Source organism: Panthera onca, chromosome F1, assembly GCF_046562875.1.
Source record: "Panthera onca isolate mPanOnc1 chromosome F1, mPanOnc1 haplotype 2, whole genome shotgun sequence".
Lineage (NCBI taxonomy): Eukaryota > Metazoa > Chordata > Mammalia > Carnivora > Felidae > Panthera > Panthera onca.
In genome coordinates, this window is record NC_138355.1 from 45085018 (window position 1) to 45107881 (window position 22864).

The window sequence follows — 22864 nt, forward strand, 5'->3', positions numbered from 1 at the left end:
GAGAGAGAGAGAGAGAGTAAGCAACAAGGGAGGGGCAGAGAGAGGGAGACAGAGAATCCCAAGCAGGCTCTGCACTGTCAGTGTGGGGCTCGAACTCATAAACTGTGAGATCATGAGTGAGCCGAAATCAAGAGTCAGACGCCTACCGGACCGAGCCACCCAGGCACCCCGGGTCCGCAATCTCTTATCTGAAACCTTGAGGCCTGATGTGTTTTAGAATTTTAGAAAGGTGGTTAAAAAAAAAAAGATGTAAGGCACCAACGCTCCGTATCACACAACTCCCAGTGCTGGGTGTATGGAAGTGCCCTGTAACCAGACACATGGATGTTTCTGAAAGGAAATGGACGAACACTCATCCTAGGAATAGCTTCACTTCGGTTCAGGTCAGGTTTTGCCACCAAATGGGTTCCGGCCACATTGGGTTGTGCCTCCAAATAAAAGATGACGTTTTTGATTTTCAGGGCTTTTGGAGTTCCGGAACTCAGAACTTGGCATTGTGGAACTTTGGTATACTAGTTCCCAATAAAATTTGCTTCGGGAACCCCTGGCAGAAAGATGAGTTGAAGACCATGTTACGAGTTTTGGCAAAAGTCAGAAACAAAGGTCCAACAACGTTTGAGAGGCGAGACGTGGTCCGGAAGGGATGTCGGAGTCGGCTAAATCGGGCTCAAATCCTGACTCTGGATGAGACAGAGAAGAACCCTGTGTACTGCTGGCCTCTTTAGTTCCCTGATCGCTCGTCCCATCTGACCAGGGTAAACCTTTGTTTTTATAACTTCAGCCCCTAATCTTGTAAATTGTTGATTATATGTTTTGTATCATTTTAAAGCTCATTTCTTTCTTTTATCCTCTTAATCTGCTGGTCCTCTACTTCTGTGTTGCTTATCTTGATGATTCCTTATCTCTATTTTGTTCTTTATAATTTTATATTATGTTCCTCTTATCTCATCTTCTCGTTTTTATTGTTATCGTGCTATTTTGTAGTGACTGAGGAAAGACCCCTGCGGTTTGGGGGAGCAAGGGGTGATCATTTACCCCCGCCCCTCCCTCAGAGCCAGATTGCTCTGTACTTGGGAGCGTTTCTTTCCCCGAGGAGATTTCTGGGTGGTGGGGGAGGTGGTGGGGAGCCCTCAAAATTTAAGCTCGAGCCTTAACCAAGAATTGGTCCCGGGGCTTTTGAAGCCTTGGAAAACACCCAGTCTCAAAGCAGAAGGCTGTGCTCCGTGGTGGAGATTTATTTCCGGTTAAGTGTTTCTTTGTTCTGGGAGACCAGACCCTCGGCGTCAATAACCTGGCACAGACACCCTTCCCTGTCCCCACATGCAGATACCGCTCATCCTCTCACACACTCAAGAATATTCCACGGCGAGGATGCAGCAACGCGTGTTTAAGCTTTCCACTCGCTGCAGAGGCTTCTTTTCTATATGGAAGGAGAAGGCGTTGTTCTTGCAAGTCAGACAGAGGAGTGAGGATGAGGCCCTGTTCTCGCTGTTGCTGCAGGGGCCACAGAGAGGAAGCTGCCAGAAGGAGAGCCAAGCATTCTGTTCTCCCCCACCTAGCAGAGAGGCCTTTGACAGCCAGACTGACATAACCTTAGTGGGGAAGGTTGAGGTCTCCTCATGGGATTTCGCTAGAGCCCCGACTTTGGGCAACATACTGCACACGGAGAGGGGCTTGTCAAGCCCTCTCCTCAGAGCTAGGCCAAGTCCTAGACTATCCCTTGTGTCCTAAAAGGTACACGTTCTGTCAGTTGCCCTGGGAAGGGGAAGACTCCCAGAGAGACCAAGGAGAGGTGGGCTTGAGAGGGCTTTGGCGGGGCGCCTGGGTGGCTCAGTCGGTTAAGCGTCTGACTTCAGCTCAGGTCACGATCTCATGGTCCGTGAATTCGAGTCCCGCGTTGGGCTCTGTGCTGTCAGTTCAGAGCCTGGAGCTTGCTTCGGATTCTGTGTCTCCTTCTCTGTCTCTGCCCCTCCCCCACTCATGCTCTGTCTCTATCAAAAAATGAATAAATGTTAACATTAAAAAAAAAGAGAGAGAGGGCTTTGGGACCCCAAGGACTCCCTGGAAGAAAGCTTGGACACCCCCTTCTTTGAGGAAGAGAAAGGCAGGCCTGAGAAGCAGGAAACGGGCGAGAATGGGGCTGTGGGGGGCTCAGGGTCTGTAGCTCGGTGACAGTCCCGTTTCCCCACATCCCGGTGCTCCTCCCAGGGTCCCAAGCCTTCCCGCTTTTGTCTGAAGGGTCCCACCAGATTCCAGTTCTGCCGTGAGCATTTAGGGAGCAGCCCGTGCACTGCCCCCCAGCACAGAGCAGCAGATGGGGAGACCACCCCTGCCGGCCTCCCAGGTCAGTGCAGTTGGGACACCGGGGGCCCTCGAGGGGTAGTGTCTGTGCTCAGCAACCCCAGGGCGGTACAGCTGCAGGAGAGCTGGGGGCCGAGCTGGGGGCTATTTTAGTTCCTTCCCTCAGTTAACTGCATACTGCTTTTTATATCACTTTAATTATCTTTTTATTTCTTTTAATTTACTTTATCTTTTTTTATGGGCGGCTATATATTTTTTTTCTCTTCCTGTTTGCTATTTCTTCACCTTAATAAACTGGGTGCTGGGGCTCAGGCTCAGGGGAGAGCCCTGAGGCAGCCCAAGCAGAAAAGGCTGGACACTGCCCTCTCTGACTGTGCCCCCAAGTCCCCTTGCCAGTTGCATCTTGTCCCCTGTGACCCTCCAGACTCTCAAAAACTTCTACGTGTGGGGGGGCCTAGTTGGCTCAGCCGTTTAAGCATCCGACTCTTGATTTCGGTTTAGGTCATGATCTCATGGTTGTGAGATCGAGCCCGGTGTGGGGCTCTGCACTGACAGCTTGGAGCCTGTTCGGGATTGTCTGTCTCCCTCTCTCTCTCTGCTCCTCCCCCTCAATCTCACACTCTCTCTCAAAAACAAAAACAAAAACAAAAACCCAAAAACTCCTACCTGTGCAACTCAGGAGCCCCCAGGCCAGAATTCTCCCCCAGGGTGATAATGTATTTATCTACACTGATCACACATTTGAACTGGGAAGATGGTGGTGATGCTATTTTCATAATTAGCAAGGTAGGTAATACGTGCTCATCGGCAAGAAATGCACATCCGGAGGTGCAGGAAGTAAAAAGTGTACATCCCTCAACTCCCGCAAATCATGCTCCAGATTCAGAGTAACCTCGTTCAGCTACCATGTGTGTGTAAATATTCTCTGTAGCATACATATCACACGGGCACATTTAAAATCGGGTAGGTAAGGCCAAATGCTAAGCCAATTTGTATTCCCACCCACAGCTCCCAAGAGGGTCGCTTTCCCCCTCTGCCTACACCCTTACCAGCACAGCAGAGGGTCTAAGGCAGAACTTTGGAAGTTCTTCCTGTATCAGCCTTCCGCTGCCCTGCACCCCTCCCCCATTCCTGGGCTGTTTGGATTCAGGAAATGGGGTCGATGTGAGCGACCCTTGTCCATTAATCACTAGGAGATGCGGTGACCTTGCTGGACACAGCTCCTGCTCTGGCTCCACCCCCAGGCAGGCTGGGTGCTGTTTCTGCAAAGGTCCAGCTTCCAAAGCATGAGCCAAGGAGCTCGCTTTAGCACAGCAGAAGCAGCAGGAGACCGGCCCCCCTCCCCCCAGGCGCGCTTGACAATGGGGGTGGGGGGGGGTGCCTACCTTCTTGTTCCTGTGGGCAGACACCCACTGAGCACCAAGTGTGAGTCATGCCTGAAGGTCCTTCTGGATTTTTCCCAAATCCTGATCCTCTCCCAGAGGGAGTGGGCAGAGCCTTCCCCTCCACACCCTCCCACCACATCTAATAGCTTCCATCGCTCTGGGGAATGTTCGCAGGATCATGTGTGCGCCTGGCGCGGGGCTGCGGTTAGGAAGGTGGATCTCCCCACCAGCCTGCCGCAGTGGGGTGGGCAGTACGTGGGTGGGCAGGGAGGGGGTGGGTGTCAACACAGCTTCAGACACGGTCCACCTGCAGGTGAGAGAGATGGGAGGGCCGCCCAAACTAAGGATAAACAGGCGGGACCGGGTGAAAACAAGCCCCCAGGGTGAAGGCAGAAGGAAAGGGGCAGAGCTGGCTTCAAGGGGATCCTCATGTACCCCCCCCCCGCACCCTCCCCCCCGCCCCAGCCAGCCGGGGTGCCAGCTGCCTCGCCAAGGCCTAGCAGCTGGTTGAAAGGTGAGAACTAGTCACCATCCCCAATGGTTGGACTTCTTCTTCTTTGAGTTAACTGAACAGTTATCCGTGGCCTCAAAAATAACAGCCCTAGGTTTTATGGCTTAAAAGTTAAGACAGACACCGTCTTCTCTTTCTCCTTCAATGGTGTGGCCCTATGGGACAGAAACCCCCCGAGAGGGAGGTGTGAGTGGGCTGCAGCCTGTGGTGCCAAGTGCCTGGTCACCTGGGTTCGGCCTGGTGGTGGTGTGTGTGGCATCCCTTATACCCCAGCTGCGCTCAAATGGAACCCAACGTCTCCTTTAAGGAGAGGCAAAAAGCATCCCGTTAGTTATACAGTGGCTTACCCCCACCCATTCCAAACCTCTTTTCCGGAGCAGTCTCCGCTCTAGAGACTGGAAAAACTAAACCACTCTTTGTCTTCTCTAGCCCTAGGTGATTCTTGACAATGTCCTGGCTGGTTAGACGTAAGCAAAACCCTGCTTGGCTTTTAGGAAACCCTTGATTTTTTTTTTTTTTTTTAATAAATGGAACAGATGCATCTGGCACCATCCCTTCCCCCTGTTGTCTACCTGGAATGAGGATGAGATGCCTGGAGCTATGGCATCCACAGTGTGACTATGAGTGAAAGGCAAAGAAAAACATAAGATGTTATCCCTGATATTATGGTGCCCTAAACCAATGCCAGCTATTGACAACCTCCAGACTTCCTGTTATGGAAGGAAAATAAATCCCAATTCATGTAAGCCCTTGTTAGCTGGCTTTTCTGTTTCTTGTCATTGAAAAGCCTTCCTAAGTGATAAACATGCTTACGGATGTTTTCGAAGCAAGGAGGCTTCAAGGAGCCCTTTAGCCTTTCCAGTCAAATGGGAGATACGTCGTCAGGGCCCTCCACTTAGGAAAGGAAACATCCAGAAGGACGTCTCTCCTTCCCCAGCATGACCTAGACCTAGTTCTGCGCACGTGGCCCCATGTGGGCCTCATCTGGCCCCCAAAGGAAGCACCCTGGATTGTTCGCTCCACTCAGGATAAAACTAGGCCCCTGGGTGGAGTAGCAAAGAAGTAAAAAAGACAGCATTGCTCTGATGGTCCCTCTGCCGCTCTGTTCCCTGAGGATCTTGAAGTGTGCTCCTGAGACACGGGCCAGGTCTTGGGCCTCACTCCCAGGATGATGGTAGGGCCACCTCAGAGGCATGCTTTTTCTGCTGCTCCCCCATCCTTCTTCCCTGGGATCCTGGGAGCTACAAGACCCCGTCCCATGAGGTTTTCCAGACCAACTCTCCTGATTCAGACACGCGGAAAATAAAGAGCAGACCCCAGGGAATAAGCAAAAGGAAACTAGAGTCTTTGCTGCGTTGTTATCTCGTTACCACCTTGGAAGGGGATGCTAATCTAGTTAATCCTTGCTAAGTGCTCCTTCTCTCCCTCCTTCAAGGGCTCCTCTGCTTTTCCTCCTTGGCCTGCCCTCCAGGCATCCTCCATTCTTCACCTCTTCATGCTCACATCCTTCATTCATTTCTGTGGCTTCCATATCTCCTGAAACCCTGGTCTCTTTGCTCAGCCCACACCTGCTCCTGGGGCCCAGCCTCAAATACGCAGCTCGTCCTTACACATCTGCACCTGGGCTCTATAAACTTAACATGTCCCTAACATAAATCTTTTCCCCCAGTCTGTTCCTACCCCTTCCTATCTTCCATGGCACCATTGCCCCCCTCTGTTACCTTCCCATTGCTGCTATAACAAATTACCACAAACCAAGTGGCTTATAACATCACACATTTATTATCTTATACTTCTGGAGACCAGAAATCCAAAATGGCTCTTGCTAGGCTACAACCAAGGTGTTGGCAGGGCTGCATGCCTTCTAGAAGCTCTAGGGAAAAGTCCATGCCCTTGTCTTTTCCAGCCTCCCAAGGCCACCTGCATTCCTTGGCTTATGGCCTCTTGTGGCCAACAATTATGTCCCTCCAAGCTCTGCAGTGTCCTTCCATTTTCTTCTGGAAAGGTCGTGCCTCCTTCTTTCTTTACCTTTTTAAAATTTTTATTTATGTATTATGTATGTATGTATGTATGCATTTATGTAATCTTTACATCCAACGTGGGGCTCAAACCCTCAACCCCAAGATCAAGAGTCACACATTCTACCAACTGAGCCACCCTGGTGACCCCTCCTTCTTTCATTTCTAAGAATCATTATGATTATATTATCCACCTGGATAATCCAAGATCATCTCCCCACCTCAAGGTCCTTACTTTAGTCACATCTGCAAAGTCCCTTTTGCCATATAGGTAACTTAGTCATAGTTTCCAGGGATTAGGACTCAACATCCTTAGGGGCCATTGTTCTACCTTTCATACCTCCTTTTAATAACAATTGCTCCCATGGGGTACCTGGACAGTGCAGCCAGCCGGGCAGTTGGGCATCTGGCTCTTGATTTCGACTCAGGTCGTAATCTCACCGTGAGATTGAGCCCCTTGGTGAGATCGAGCCCCATGTCAGGCTCTGCACTGATGCTTGGAAGTCTGTCTTTCTCTCTCTTTCTGCCCCTCCACTCCTTGTGCTCTGTGTCTCTCAAAATAAATAAATGAACTGTAAAATAATAATAATAATAATTGCTACTGTTCCTAGCAATTTTGTAGTCTGGGCTCTGGGCTGATTTTTTTTTTTTTTCCTAATTCTTTTCATGCACAATCGAGATGATGCAAAACGAAAAGAGGCCTTTGGTACTCCCGAAAATCTACTGGCAAGAGAAAACCACTCATCTGCAGACGCAGGCTAACTTTCATGAAAAGGGAGGGATGACACAGAGGTCAGAACAAGAGTTCAGAGGGGAGAGCCAAAAGCCGTGAAGGATTAGTCCATATGGATTTAGTCCATATGAAATCCAACCAAAGCTGGTTGGATTTCAGAATTGTTATGGACCACTTTTTCCCTTTTGAACAGGAATGTACCTAGCAGCTATCTTATGCCCCTCCTACCTTGTATAGAGGGTATGGTGGGAGCAGATAACTCATCTCTTTGTTTAACTGGTCAACAGGAAACTTTCATGGGAACCTGTTTAAGAAACTACACCTGAGGAGTCTTATCTGCACGAGGACTTGATGTAGATGATGAGATAGATACAGCTCGTGCTGGAGTGAGGGGAGACTTTGGGTTTTTGTGGGGAGAGGGGCAGGGGAAGAGTATATTTTGCATGCCAGAGGGGTGCGAACATTAAGGGCCAGAGGGCAGAGGCGGCCATCTTCCAAGATGGCCCCCATTGTTCACAAGTCCCAACAATCACAATTTTGCAAAGCCCCTTGCACACTGCACCAGTAGCACATGGCAAAAGTGATGCTACACAACTTCTCAGGTAGCTCATCAAAGACCGTGGCCATTATTTGGGGTATGTTGTCTCTCTGTTTCTGTCTGACTCCATCTTTCTCTCAGATTACTCACTGTGGGGACAAGCTGTTGTGTTGTGAGTAACCCCATAGGGAAGCCCACCTGGTGAGGAAGAGAGACCCTGAGACAGAAACACCCAACCGAGCTGCCTCCAGAATCCTGAGCCTCAGAAACCTCGTGAGATATATTCATTGTTTTGTGTTAACTAACTTTTGGGGTAATTTGTTATGTAGTGATACCTGTTTCAAGGGGCTGGAGAGGTATGCTTTAAGAGGTATGATCTCTTGAAGCAATCCCACTGTTCAAATGTCCTTAAGCAGCTCTGTTGAGTGGGGCCTCTCTGGTAGCTGTTTCCTCTGCCTGGGATGCCTGATTTTCATAGAGCCAACTTTCTTATCCAGCTCTCTCCAGAAAGTTTCTCCTGGCTGCCCAACCCAAAGGAGTGCCCCTATGACTCCTGCAGTAATTCTCTACTTAGCATTTCTCACTCTGTTATGTTTGTTTGGTTTTTGTTATCCGTCTCTCCCACTAGAATAGAAGTTCCATGAGAGAGGGAGCTTGTCTCTTGCTCGGCACCTAAAACCGTGCTTGGCATAAATAAATGAGCCCAAAGAGCTCTCATTTCCTGCCGTCACTTCCCTACAGCTGTCCCTCCTGTCTTACCAAACTACTTGAAGTTTCTTTTCAGTCATCCTATTTCACACATTGTTCTTTTTCCTGGATGCCTTTCCCCTCTTCTGCTTTTGGTGAAAACCCATACATCTTTTAAGGATCCAGAATTTCTCCCGCCATAACATTTGCCATCCATTGGTGTGACTGATCGTCTCAGTGTCTATGCCCCGCCAGATGCTGGACTCTGGGGGGCCCGGACTGTGCTTCTTCACCATTGCATCTCCAAAGATCTAGCTGGCCCTGTGGCCCTCAGCGAGATGAGTCACAAGAGAGGGAGGCCCTGTGACAGGTGGCTGGGACTGGCCTGTAGCCACACTGTGTCCTTGTCCCTAGGGCCTTGCTCCCTACTAGCTGAGGAAGGGGTGGGATTCATCCTGTACCCCGTATACATTAGTGTTTGCTCCTAAGTAAAACCCAATGTGTGAATTGATCTTTGAGAGAGCCTGGTGAATTGCGGGCACCTGGAAATAGGCTTGGGATGGAAAGAGGGACCTTAGCTGTCACGCACTTGAACCCCAGAACAAATTTCTGTTCATCTCAAGGTGGGACACTGGAACAAATGGGTTCTGTGGGGCTTCCAATGTACCGGGACCTCTGCTCCCCCTCGTTAGTCTGTAATGCCCACTAGCAAGCTGCATTACTGTCTGCCTTGTTCTCCTACCATACAGCGGCTGGAAGGCCAAGTTGTGGCGGGTTGGGGGGTGGGATCACATTGGCAACAGGAGGGAATATGTGAATTAGGAGGCAGAAACAAAGGGGAGGAGAAGAGAAAGAAGAGGGGGCCACTGCTGGCTCGAGACTCTCCTTTGAAACTCCCAACACATCCCCACCCCCCCCCACCCCCACCATAAAAAGCTCTTTCTCAGAACAAAAGCCCTGTCACTGAAAGCACTTATTTAACAACAACAACAGCAAGATACACTAGGTACAAAAACATCTTTCTCAAAAATTTTTCTACTTCAATTCAACAAATATTTATTTTCCCGAAAAAGCAGAGATCTATAAAAAAAATAGAAGCGTGTGGATTTGTTGTTTGGTTTTGATTGAAAAGCCTATCGGCGCAACCAGGAGAACAGCATTGCCCCAGTGAGCCAAAGCACAATGGGAAAGCGCTTTTAAAATAGAAAAGAACACTAATATATAAATCCACCAAGGTGATTTTAAAACACAGCAGCACCTCCGTGCTAGAGTGGGGGATGGGTCTCATGCTCACAGGCAGCTTGTCTTCTGTCTTCTCTTCCCAGCGGGCTGCTTGGGCACACAACTTAACCCAGGGTGAGCCTCCGTCATGGCGGTGATAGGATACGGGGACACATGTAAAACCGTCATTAATAAAGGCATACCCGGGGTACCTGGGTGGCTCAGTCGCTCGAGCTTCCGACTCTTGGCTCTCGGCTCAGGTCTTGATCTCAGGGTTGTGAGTTCAAGCCTCACCCTGGGCTCCACGCTGGCATGAAGCCTAGTTAAAAACCAAAACGAAAGGTATACGCCCCCCCCCCTCCCCCAAAAAGGTACACCCAACTAGCAAAAAAACCAATGTGAAAATTCATTTAGAAAGCACACGGGAGTCCAAAGAGCCACCTCTGGATAGAAAACGAACACTCACATGCCCCATCTCTAAAATGGTGGCTTCCATTGTCCTCTCAGGAGCTGTGATGCCGAAGGGGCTGGTCAAGAATCCAGGGGCCAACACGGTGGAAGAGAGATGCAGATCCCATCGGTGATGTGTGTCATGCGGCATGTGGAGCTGGGCACGTTGTGTCAGCTGGTCCCAAGCAGGGTACAGCCGTAACGCCAGGTAGAGCTTTGCCAGGCTGGCATCAGAGAGAGACAGCTGTACCCCAAGGCTGACAAGTCAGGGCGAGTGGGCGACAAGGGCAGGTGCTTTCTTGGACCCCGTGTCTTTGTGTACTGCAGCGGTTGAGTGCGACAACCACGCTGGCTTGGTTAGTGTTGTTCTGAGTCGTTTCAGTCCCTTCAAGGATACTGCCAACCGTTCTAGCATTTGCAAATGTGCCATGAACACTGGAGGGGACTCCCGGGTGAGAGGGGTCCTCAGAGGGCGGCTTCCCCGTGTTCCTGCCTCACGGGGCGGAGAATGCCTCTCAGGCTCACTCGGGTTTCCTTCCTGACCTCGGAGCTCTCTGCCTCACTGCCTCCCTTCCTCTGCTTCTGTTCTCCGTCCCCACCCCATGCCCGCCCCACACACCTGCACCCAGGAGGGACCTACCATGCCCTCTGCTCGCTGCCCCATGCCCACAGACACTTCTTTGGTGAAGGCCATTCCCTGGCTTAATTATTGCAGATCTTCTTTGGCTTTTGGGTCTCCCAAAGTCCAAAGACTCTTCAGGTAATTAAACCTGGAGGGACAGGCCGAAAGAGACCCACCCCCCGGGCCTTTGGAACTGGGCTGGGCGATTAGGTCATAATTGATCTTTATTGTTGCAGCTGAAGATTATTTATCCTGTTGTCGAGGAGTCTTGTCACTGCTGCCCCACCCCAGGCTGGCCGGAGCCGAAGCTGACCCGCCCCAGAGCCCCGGAGCCCTGCCTTCAGCCTCAGCAAGGTGGACCTGGGGACAGTGGCTGGGCTGTTTACTCCCCGTCTCTCTGTGGGGGCCCCCAACCCCACCCCACCACTGACCTTACTGCATTTCTCACCCTCCTTGTCACTGCCACACCTTTTGTCTGTCTGGGCCATCTCAGCCCCTGGGCCTCCGGACTGTGATCAGCCCTCCTGGGGACCAAAGCCCAGGGTCAGAGAGGAGAAGCGCTCAGGCACGTCCCTACAGCAGCCTTGACTCCCAAGTTCTGAGAGCTTTCCCAGGCCTGCCCTGGAAAGGAAACCAGGGGGGGAGGAATGAGGTTCCCTAGAAATATATTTAGATTTCCCAGTGGAGGGACGAGTGGGAGGGTGGAAGGCAGGACTGTGAACTACACTGGACATTCCGCTCCACTCTGTCCCCAAGGCACGGAGGCTCCTGCTGGAAAACAAAAAATCCTCCCTGGAAAAGAATGGGAAAAAGAAAATTCTTTTACCCACCAGTAAATCTCCCAGGGCTGTCCTGGGCCATGGAGATTAATTATATTACTATTTGTGATAATAATACATCTTATAGCATACTCTAAAACATTTTTCCTGATTTCATTTTGCTCATCCGCATGACCTCATTTGTCCGGAGCGATGAGGAAGGGCAGAGATGAGCTCTGTGTCATAAACAAGAGGGCTGGGGACAAGTCAAAGAGTGCCCTGCCTCTCCACCTCAGATCAATTATGCATTTCCTTATGACAATGTGGGGGTCTCCTCTGGGAGGTTGTGACTTTCACTTGCTGGGTTGAAATCCCCTGGTAAGACTTCAGGGTGATGCATCGATACCCCGACAGGGGATTCAAGGTTTCCTACCTCTTTTAAGCGGCAGGCCCCTCCTGGGCTTGCCAGTGTCTTGCTCTAGAGAGCAGTACCCGCTCAGCATGACCACGGCTACCATTATTCCACGCCCACTGTGTGCCAGGGTGTGTGGCCAGAGTTTACGTGAATTACCCTATTGGATTCCCTCAATAAGTCCCAGTGGAAGCCTCTCTGATGACTCTTATCTCTCAGATGAGGTGATAGGATCAGAGAAGAATCTGCCCTAAGGTCACACAGCTAGCGAGAGGCCAGAGCCAAGATTTAGACCCAGGACCTCCCAGACTCTGGAGCAAATGCCTGAACTGAAAGACATCCTATGGCACATCCTGTGGCAGAAGACTATTCCCCTGAGCTAATGTGCCACCTGGTTAGAGTGGAGACATTGAGAAGAGAAACCAAAGGTCAGCAAAGATGAACTCAGCGTCAGAGAACGTGCAGCTGGGGTCCCTCCCAGAGGGCCTACTGATGACGACAGAGTACAGGCGAGGAAATGGGGGCCCACAGAGACCCGAGTGATTTGCCCTAGACCAAATGGCAGAGCTAGAACGAGAGCCCGGGTATCCTGGCTTGCAGGTTCCGAGCTGTCCCCTCAGCCCCCACGGCCTGCCGTGTCAGAGGCCGTCAGCAGGATCTATGGTCATCACCCCTCTTCAGCCTGGAAAGAAACTTCTTGGATTAAAAATAAGCCCCCCAAAACACAAGCAAAGAAACAAGCAACTCCTCAAGTAATTGATGAGATCTCTGAGTTATGCTCCTATGAGTATCCTCATAAATGCCTGATACGTTCAACTCATGTGGTCCCCTAACCACAGCCCTCCATCCCCACCCCTGCTGTGTTGGAACTAGAGCAAAGAAACACCCAGACTGGCAGCGGGCCTCAGCACCCAAACGGAGCTTTGGTTTGCGAGCTCAATCTGGTACGGAAGAGACGACTGTCCTAGCCGTAGCCCTGGAGTCCAGTGACCTCCATCTCACTGGTCACCCCTGCCCCGCTGCTGCCTGCACGTGCACCGGGGCCATTTGCTTAACTACGCAGGTCTCCAGTCCCCGGGGGTCTGTGTCCGGAGAGCAAAGAAGCCACACCCGCTTGGCGAGACCTGGGTGGGGGTTTTAGCGGGGGCGCCGCAATTCTGAGTGAGCCGTCTGCAGACTCTGGCTGGAAAACTAGCTCTCAAGAAAAAAAGGTCCTGATGTGTAGAGACTACTAATTTTTATGGTGTAAAAACTGCTACAGTGGCTGATTGCAAGTTACCAATGGATTTAACATTCCTGAACATTCAGCACCTGGCCTTCGTGAATGGGCACGAGCTGGCCCCAGCATACCATTGCCCCTTGCTATGCTGCCCACCTTTGGCTCCCAGATGTCCTTGATGCGGGGGCGGATTTTAGTTCCGCCTCAGTCCCTGGCAGGTGTCTGACAAACAGTCTAGGAAAACCAAATCCCAGACAGTACATCTCCCCAAGCTCCCAGGTTCCAGCCACAGGGGAAAGAAGCAAACAGTGTAAAGCCTTGATGTCTGAAAGGGTTTTTCTTCCAAGAAGTTCAAAGCAGTTGCTGTGTCTGATCTTACCTTATCCTCTCAACACCCTGGGAAAGTGGGGAGATGGCAGGAATGATTTTGGTATCCCTTCCTGAAAGATGGGGACACTGAGGCCCAGAAAGCTTTGACAGCTTGGTCAAGGTCACCAGCAGTTTGGAGCAGAGGCTGGAATGGGAAGCTCCATCCTGCCTTTCCTTCTCAACCTCGTGGCCCCTTCCCCCACTCTGTTGTCTCCTGACCCCGCAGAGCAGGCAGATGCGGATGGAGAGGCATAAGATCTCTCTGTGGTTTTCCCAGACGGATCCCAGGCCGTACTTTCCAGCTCTCCCAGTCTCAGACCACACACCCTTAGCACCTCCAGGGGAGCTGGCCCGACAGGCTTCCCTTGGGGTTGTGCCAGCTCTGTCTCCGCTCATTAGCAGGTCTGTTTCCAGGTGGATCCACCATGGGGTCATTAAGGCAATAAACAAGTTCCCGATTGTCGGTGGGCTGGACCTGGCACACCCCCCTCACCCCCCCCCCCCCCCCGTTCCCTGCATTGTGTGGAGTTCCAGCGGGCCCACACAACCCCCAAAACAATGCCTCACTTCCTCCCAGGAAGCTGCAGACCCGAGCCAGTCTCCTGGGCTCGCCCACGTGCTCTGGCCAAGCCATTGTGTCCAAGACGGCCGGGTCCAGCCATTCCCATGACCAGGGTAATTACATCCTCTCTGCCGTCCAAAAGTAGGAGGGCAAGGGGTCGGGGGCCAAGGAGCCATAGCTCCCCATGGCTCCCAAACCTCCCAGTCCCTGGCCGGCAGGCCTGTGGTCCCCGATGACCATTTGGATTCCATACCTCAGCCTCTCCCCAGATCAGGGGTACAAAGACCCTGGAAACACATGCAGGCTGGAGCCCTAACCAAGCTTCTCAGCCCTCCCGGCACCCCTTTCTCTCTCTGTTTGGCTAGGATTGTTCCCTGTGTCCCCAAAGTGTTCTTGTATATATCCCCAGGGAGGGGCTGAGTGGTGGCACAGAATAGGGCCCATCAATAATGTGACCAACAAGGCCATCCGGCTTTGCAGACGTTTGTCTGGTGGAAAGGAACACTGACCAGCCCAGGGTGTTCTTTCTCAAGGGAGTCCAATGGGTCCTCAGTGGGGCCTATGCCACAGTCACGGCCAATTTGGATTTCTTTCTTTTAAACAGCTCTGTTTAGGAATGATGTCTTAGGGAGAGGAAGGGGAGTTATTGAAACTCGCGGTGGGGACAAGACCAAGAAGCCTAGGTCAGGTCTGTGAAACTTCATGGGCAGCCCGGAGAGCCTGCCCCTGGGGGTCCACGGGAGAAGTGTTGAGGTCGGAAGGCAAAGGTGCCAGAAGCTCTGTGTGTAGTCTCTTGCCCTTGCCAAGACCCAGCAAGAGCCGGTGAGGCTGATGTGTTTAGTTGAGAGCCAACTCTGCATCCGCTGAACACAGTCTGCGCAGGCTGCTGGGCTTTGGCCCAAAGCCCTTACCTGAGGGAGCATCGACAGCTCATCCTCGCAGCCAGCTGGTAGCAGGTACGGAAGGCTCTGGATTGTGGAGGCTGATGAAGAAAGGTCTTGGCTGGGGGTGGCAGGTGGGAAGGACATGCTGGGAAAGCAGCTTTTCAGAGCGCGGAGCCTCTGCTGTAGGATGGCTTTGGGGTATGTTGGAAATATGTTGGAGGGGTGGGAAGATGGAGACGGAGACTGGCTTCTAACGTGGAACACAGCAATGTTGCCTTTTGGTTTTCTTTTCTTTCTTTCTTTCTTTCTTTCTTTCTTTCTTTCTTTCTTTCTTTCAAGTTTATTTATTTTGAGAGAGAGAGAGAGAATGAGAGAGTGTGAGCGAGGGAGGGGTAGGGACAGAGAGAGGGGGACCGAGCACCCCAAGCAGCCCCCACACTGTCATTGCAGAGCCCGACACGGGGGCTCGAACTCACGAACTGCGAGATCATGACCTGAGCCGAAATCAAGAGTCAGACGCCTAACCGACTGAGCCACCCCAGTGCCCCATCTTTTTAAATTAACTTCATTGGGATATAACTTACTTAAAATGAAATACAACATTCCTAAGGGTACAGTTCAATAAGGTTTGACAAATATTTAAACCTATGTAATCACCACGACAATCAAGGTAAAGAACAGTTTCACCACCCCCAGCAAGCTCCCCTGTGCCTCTTTGCAGCCAACCTCCCTCCAGCTACTGCTGTGGTTTCTGTCACTATAGAATAGTTTTGCAAGTTCAAGATTTTCATATCAACAGAACCATAGAGTTTGGACCCTTTTGTATCAGGCTTCACCCAGTTGTTCCATGTAGAAGTAGTTTGTTTCCTGTCATTGCTGAGTAGTAGTCTACTCAGCTTTAGCACACTTTGTTGATCCATTCACATATTAATAGACATTTGGGTTATATCCAGTTTGGGACTGTTATGAATACAACTTCTGATGACATTAGTGTAAAAGTCTTTGTGGATATAAATTTTCTTTTCTTTAGCTTTATGTATCTATTTTGAGAGAGAGAGAGAGCACATGCAGGGGAGGGGCAGAGAGAGAGAGAATCCCAAGCAGGCTCCTCACTGTCAGTGCAGAGCTGGAGGCGGGGCTCGAACCCACGAACTGGGAGATCAAGAGTTGGACGCTTAACTGACTGAGCCATCCAGGCACCCCATGTGGATATATATTTTCATTTCTCTTGGCTGTTCTATTTAGTAGGGGAATTATTAGGTTATATGTAGGTGTATGTTAACTTTATAAGAAATTGCCAAACTATTTTCCAAAGTGGGTGTAGCCTTTTACACACCCACCAACATTACAGGGGAGTTCTGGTTCCTCTGCACCCTTGCTCACACTTGTATTGTCCATCTTTTTTCCTTTTAGCCATTCCAGTAGGAGCGTAGTAACATCTCACTGTGTATTTAATTTGCATTTCGTTGATAACTAACGCTGTTGAATGTGGCTGTTGGCCATTTATATATTTTCTTGGTGAAGGGATTGTTCACAACCTTTGTCCATTTAAAAAACTGTATTCAGTTGTTTGTCTTCTTATTATTGAATTGTAAGAATATATACATTAGGGGCGCCTGGGTGGCTCAGTCGGTTAAGCGTCCGACTTGAGCTCAGGTCACGATCTTGTGGTCTGCGAGTTCGAGCCCCGCGTCGGGCTCTGGGCTGATGGCTCAGAGCCTGGAGCCTGCTTCCGATTCTGTGTTTCCCTCTCTCTCTGTCCCTCCCCCGTTCATGCTGTGTCTCTCTCTGTCTCAAAAATAAATAAAAACGTTAAAAAAAAAAATTAAAAAAAAAAAAAGAATATATACATTATACTTTAATTATATATTCTGGGAGCACCTGGGTGGTTTAGTCTAGAGCGTGCGACTCTTGATCTCAGGGTTGTGGGTTCAAGCCCCACACTGGGTGTGGAGATTACTTAAAAATAAAATATTTTTTAAAAATTATATATTCTTACTATATCTTTATATATTCTGAATACAAGTCTTTTGTAAGATGCATGTTTGTAAATACACAGGTTATGACTGGTGACTTCCTTTTTTTTTGTTTTCCAAAAGCGTCCTTTGAAGAGCAGAAATTTCTAATTTCAGTGGAGTCAATTTTATCGTTTCTTTCCTGGTGTCCTTAGACATCTTTCTTATCCCAAGGTCACAAAGATTTTCTCCTGTGTTTTCTTTTAGAATTTTATCATCTTAGCTGTTCTGTTTAGGTCTATGATCCATTTCTAGTTTATTTGGCATGTGTTGTGAGGTTGGGGTCAAGGTATATTTTTTTCCGTAAGACTCTACAGTTCTTCCAGCATCATTTGTTCAAAAGATATCCTTTCTTCTTTAAGTTACTGTGGCACCCTTGTCGACAATCAATTGACAAAACACGTGTAGGCCTATTTCTGGACTGTTTTGTGTCACGCGTGTATATATCCGTCCTTATACTGATGCCACACTGACTTGACTACTACAGCTTTATAGTAGGCCTTGAAGAAATAAATGTAAATATAAATAAACATAAATATAAATATGTACATATATTTATATATTTATAGGCCTTGAAGAAATAAAGATAAATAAAATAAAGCCTACCTTGCTCCTCTTTTTCAAGATTGCTTTGGCTATTCTAGGGCCTTTGAATTTCTACAGAAATTTTATTTTTTAATTAAAAAATATTTATTTTGAGAGAGAGAGACAGAGAGAGGAGGGGTGGGGCAGAGAGAGAGGGAGAGAGAGAGAATCGCACGTGGGCTCTGTGCTGTTAGCGCAGAGCCCCGTGCAGGGCTCGATCTCATGAACCATGAGATCATGACCGGAGCTGAAATCAAGAGTTGGATGCTTAACTGACTCAGCCACCCAGGTGCCCCTCCACATAAATTTTAGAGAAAGCTTGTCAATTTCTGCAAATATTGCAAAAAGTTGTCTTATTCTGTTGGGGCTGCTGTCACAGAATTCTAGGCTTACCATTGACTTAAACAACGGAAATGTACTTCTCACACTTCTGGATTCCGGGAAGTCCAAGATCAAGGGACTGGCAGATTTGGTGTCCGGTAAGAGCCTGCTTCCTGGTTCATAGCTGACTGTCTTCTCATTGTGTCCTCACAGGGAAGAAGGTGTAAGGAATCTCTCTGGGGACTTTTTTTTTTTTTTTTTTATAAGGGTACTAATCCTATTTGTGAGGGCTCTGTCTCCATGACCTAATCACCCTCCAAAGGCCCCATTTCCTAATATAATCACACTGGGAATAGGGTTTCAGCGTATGAACTTGGGGGTGGGAGGGGGGACACAAACTTTCAGTCTATAGCAGTTATTATGATTGGGATTACAGTGAATCTGTAAATCAATTTTAGGAAACTTAACGTTTTAACAATATTGAGTCTTCATATCCATGAACATGGCATATCTCTTCATTCATTTAAGATCTTTAAGTGCTCTGATCAATATGTTATAGTTTTCCATGTAAGTGTCTTACATATCTTTATTAAATTTATCTCTAAGTATTTCATATTTGTTGATGCTACTGTAAATGACACCTTTTAATTTGCCAATAGTTTGTTCTAAGTATATACAAATACGAGTAATTTTTTTTTTTTTTTGGTATATTGATCTTGTATTCTGCAGCTTTGCCCAACTGATTTATTAGCTATCGTAGGTTTTGTTGTTGTTGTTGTTGTTGTTGTAAATTACCTAGAGCTTTCTGCATTCATATCATTTTAGCCATGAATAAAGACCATTTTATTTCTTCCTTTACTGACTGTACGCCCAGGATTCGCGGATTATCCCACTTTGTATATTAGTGGGTTCTACTTGCAAAAATTTTGTTAAGGCATTGTGTCTATTGTTCAGGAGGGTTAATAATCTGTAGGTTTTTTTCCTTGTAATATCTTTGGCTGTGGCATCTGGGTAACGCTGGACTCATAAAATGAGTTGGGAAATATTCCTCCCTCCTCTGTGTTCTGAAACAATTAATATATAGTTGGTATTATTTCATCTTTATTTTTTCCTGAGTTTATGACTTTATTTACTTTTTATGAATATCATTTATTATCAAGTTGGCTTACATACAACACCTAGTGCTCATCTCAACAAGTGCCTTCCTCAATGCCCATCACCCATCTTCCCCTCTCCTCCACCCCTATTATTTCATCTTTATTTTATTTTTTTTAATATATGAAATTTATTGTCAAATTGGTTTCCATACAACACCCAGTGCTCATCCCAAAAAGTGCCCTCCTCAATACCCATCACCCACCCTCCCCTCCCTCCCAACCCCTATTATTTCATCTTTAAATGATTGATAGAATTTTGCCAATTTTTTTTTAACTTATGAATTCACATCTTTAATAGATAAAGAGCTATTGAAATTTTCTATTTTTTCTTGGGCCAGTTTTTCTAACAGGTGTTTTTCAAGTAATTTGTCCATTTCAGGTAGTTGCCAAATTTATTGTATACAATTGTTTATAATACCCCCTTCTTATCTTTTTAATGTCTGTAGGATCTGAAGTGATGCTCCCTCCCTTTCATTCTTGATATTGGTAATTTGTATCTTTACTCTTTGGTTGTTAATCAATGTAGCTAGAGGTTTATCAATTTTATTGATCTTTTTGGAGAACCAGTCTTTGCTTTCATTGATTTTCTTCATTGTTGGTCTGTTTCCTATTTCACTGATTTCTAGTCTTATCTTCATTATTTTCTTCCTAACATTGCCTTTTGAAGGTTATAGAAGGGCAGAGGTTCCTACACCCACCTTCAATCATAGATCATGGAGGGTCCGAAGGGAAAAGGGTCTTCGAGGTAATTTTGTCCAAGCCTTTCATTTTATAGGCAAACAGAAATCCAAGGGGGACAAGTTTTTCCTCAGGCCACTTAGTTTTCTTTCAAGGCCGGCTCATTTATTAATTTACGTATTCTTTCTTCATTAATATGGTCTTACTCATTCATGTAAGGCATAATCGTTGAACTTACACTATGGGCCAGACACTGTGTTCTGTTCTAAGAAGATGAATAAGTCATAGTCTCTGTCTTCAAAAATCTCCCAGCCTAGTGAGGGAGATAGCAAGTAATCGGACAAGGACAGTGCAGGACCGATGCATAACAGAGGTGTTCGTAGGGTGCCATGAATGCACCGAGGAAAGAATGACAAAGTCTAATTACTGGTGTGAAGATGAGGGTGGAGGTTGGTCAGGGCAGAATTGAGAAAAGACTTTGAAAATGGATTGAGCAAGCAAAGCAACTCCTCTTCACTCCAGAAAGAGCTCTGTGAATCTACTAAATATTTGTTTCAATGAAGCAAATAGAGGGACACCTGGGTGGCTCAGTCAGTTAAGCGTCCGACTTCGGCTCAGGTCGTGATCTCACGGTTCGTGGGTTCGAGCCCCGCGTCGGGCTCTGTGCTGACAGCTCCGAGCCTGGAGCCTGCTTCGGAGTCTGTGTCTCCCTCTCTCTCTCTCTCTCTCTCTGCCCCTTCCCTGCTCACATTCTGTCTCTGTCTCGCTCTCTCTCTCTCAAAGAAATAAACATTTAAAGACTAAAATAAATAAAGCAAATAGAAAGCAAGGCAACTTTCGATGAGAAGCCATCAGTTAATCAATTAGCTAATTTTGTGTCCAGCATCATGCTAAGAGGTTTGGGAGAACACAGATTATGCAGATGATTCAATCCTGTTTTCTAGAGAATAAGTGTTCTCTCAGATTCCCACTTACTAATTTTCTTTTTTGCAGATGGCTGATCCCATCCATAGAAGGTAAATATATTTAGAAGGTGTAGAGTGATCTTACTGATACTGACGTCCTTCTCTATTATCTGCTTACCTATTGCTGCATAGCAAATTACCCTGAAACTTAGCAACTTAAAATAATAAGCGTTTATCATCTCACACAGTTTCTGAGGGTCAGGAATCCGGCCGTGGCTTAGCTGAGTGTTTCTGGCTCCAGGTCTGATAGCAGATCTTTCATGAAAGTGGCTGGGGCTACAGTCTCTAAAGATTTGACGAGGGCTCGAGGCTCCCTTTCCAAGCTTGCTGGCTGCGGGCAGGAGGCCTCACCATGTGGGCCTTTCCATAGACGCCACTTGACGTGTGGGTGTCTTCCCCCAGGAATGAATAATCTAGATGCCACTCTGCCTTTTATGAGCTGGTCTCCAAATCACACACCTTTGCCTTATTCTGTCCATTAGAAGTGTCATTGAGTCCAGGGGTACCTGGATGGCTCAGCCAGAAGAGCATAAGACTCTTGATCTTAGGGTTGTAAGTTTGAGCCCCACAGCGGGTGTAGAGATTACTAAAAAATAAACAAACAACAAAAAAAAAATTGTCACTAAGTCTAGCCCACACTCAGTGAGAGGAAATTACATTAGGGCAGACATGCACACCAAAAAGTGGGGATAATTTGGGGCCATTTTAGAGACTTACTACCACAGATACCCTCATACGCTGGCTAAAATATTAATCTGGGGGCGCCTGGGTGGCTCAGTCAGTTAAGTGGCCGACTTCGGCTCAGGTCATGATCTCGCGGTCCGTGAGTTCGAGCCCCGCGTCGGGCCCTGTGCTGACAGCTCAGAGCCTGGAGCCTGTTTCAGATTCTGTGTCTCCCTTTCTCTGACCCTCCCCCGTTCATGCTCTGTCTCTCTGTCTCAAAAATAAATAAACGTTAAAAAAAAAATTTTTAAATATTAACAATCTGGAAGCTTAGTGACACTAAGATTGAAATGGCCAAGTCACCTTTGCCTCTCTCTCTTTCTTTCTTTCTTTCTTTCTTTCTTTCTAAGATTTTATTTTTAAGTAATCTCTACTCCCAACGTGGGGCTCAAACTCACAATCCCAAGATCAAGGGTCACATGCACCACCGACTGAGCCAGCCAGCTGCCCTTACACATGGAACTTTAAAGGGCTTACTTCTTTTGTTTTAAACATAATTTATTGACACGTTGGTTTCCATACAACACCCAGGGCTCATCCCAACAAGTTAAAGGGCCTACTGCTCAGAAGTTAAAGTATTTTGTAGAATCTAATCCTCTTTATAGATATTATACTATTACATCCTCAAATAAGATGTAATAGTTTTACTGAGAACTGTATCCAGCCCCATACTGGGAGAAATACCTTAGATACAGGAGGCAATTTCAAGGAATCTTCTAGAAGGATATAATCATTATCCTTTGGCAGTTTAGGATTATGCAGAATTATGACTTTATTTATTCTAGGGACTGATGCAGCAGTTAATAAGACAGAAGGGGGTGGGGATGATATTATGGACTGAATGTTTGTATTTCCCCCAAATTCATACGTTGAAGCCCAAACCCCCAATGTGGTGGTGTTTGGAGATGGGGCCATTGGTAGTGAATTAGATTTAGATGAGATCATGAGGGAGGGGCCCCCATGATGGGATTAGTTCTTATAAGAAGAGGAAGAGAGATGAGAGCTGTCTCCTCACCAAGTGAGGAGACAGGCAGAAGGCAGCCATCTGTAAGATAGGAAGAGACTTGTCATCAGGAACCCAAATAGCTGGCACTTTGATCTTGGAATTCCAGCCTCTAGAGCTGTGAAAAATGAATTTCTGTTATTTAAGACACCTACCCTGTGACATCTTGTCATAGTGGCCTGAACAGACTAACTTAATTTTTTTCTTTTAATTTTTATTTATTTTTGACAGAGAAAAAGACAGAGCATGAGTGGGGGAGGGGCAGAGAGAGAGGGAGACAGACTCTGAAGTCGGCTCCAGGCTCTGCACTGTCAGCACAGAGCCCGATGTGGGGCTCAAACCCACAGACCTCGAGATCATGACCTGAGCTGAAGTCAGACGCTAAACCGACTGAGCCACCCAGGCGCCCCTTGAACACACTCATTTAAAGGGCGACTGCCACCTGACTGAGTAGAAGCAAGACTGAATTCACAGTGTTAGCATTCTACAGGGTGTTCAGTGGTAGAGAAACCTACAGGCTTTCAAGACGGTGTCGGTCTGCAGAGGGGCAGGGCTGAAGGAAGGGAACTCCGACAGCTGAAGAAGTTACTGAAAATGTGACTGGGGAATATGGAAGTAAACATCTAGAGGGCCAACTTGGAGTGCTAAGCCAATAGTAGAATATTTGGAAAGAATCACACTGTTGGAGGAGGGGTAGGGTCACTCTGGTCATTGGTGTAGATTGCACTGATGAAGGAGTGTTTTTAA

General features: G+C 47.8%; 1 long non-coding RNA gene across 1 annotated transcript; it reads left to right on the forward strand.

Annotated features, from left to right (window-relative positions):
• The first annotated feature begins 761 nt into the window (after positions 1–761).
• Positions 762–13723, forward strand: LOC144614947 (uncharacterized). Its single transcript, XR_013553292.2, has 3 exons — positions 762–7759; positions 9902–10052; positions 10703–13723. It is a non-coding gene; the product is annotated as an uncharacterized LOC144614947 (long non-coding RNA).
• Positions 13724–22864: the final 9141 nt, after the last annotated feature.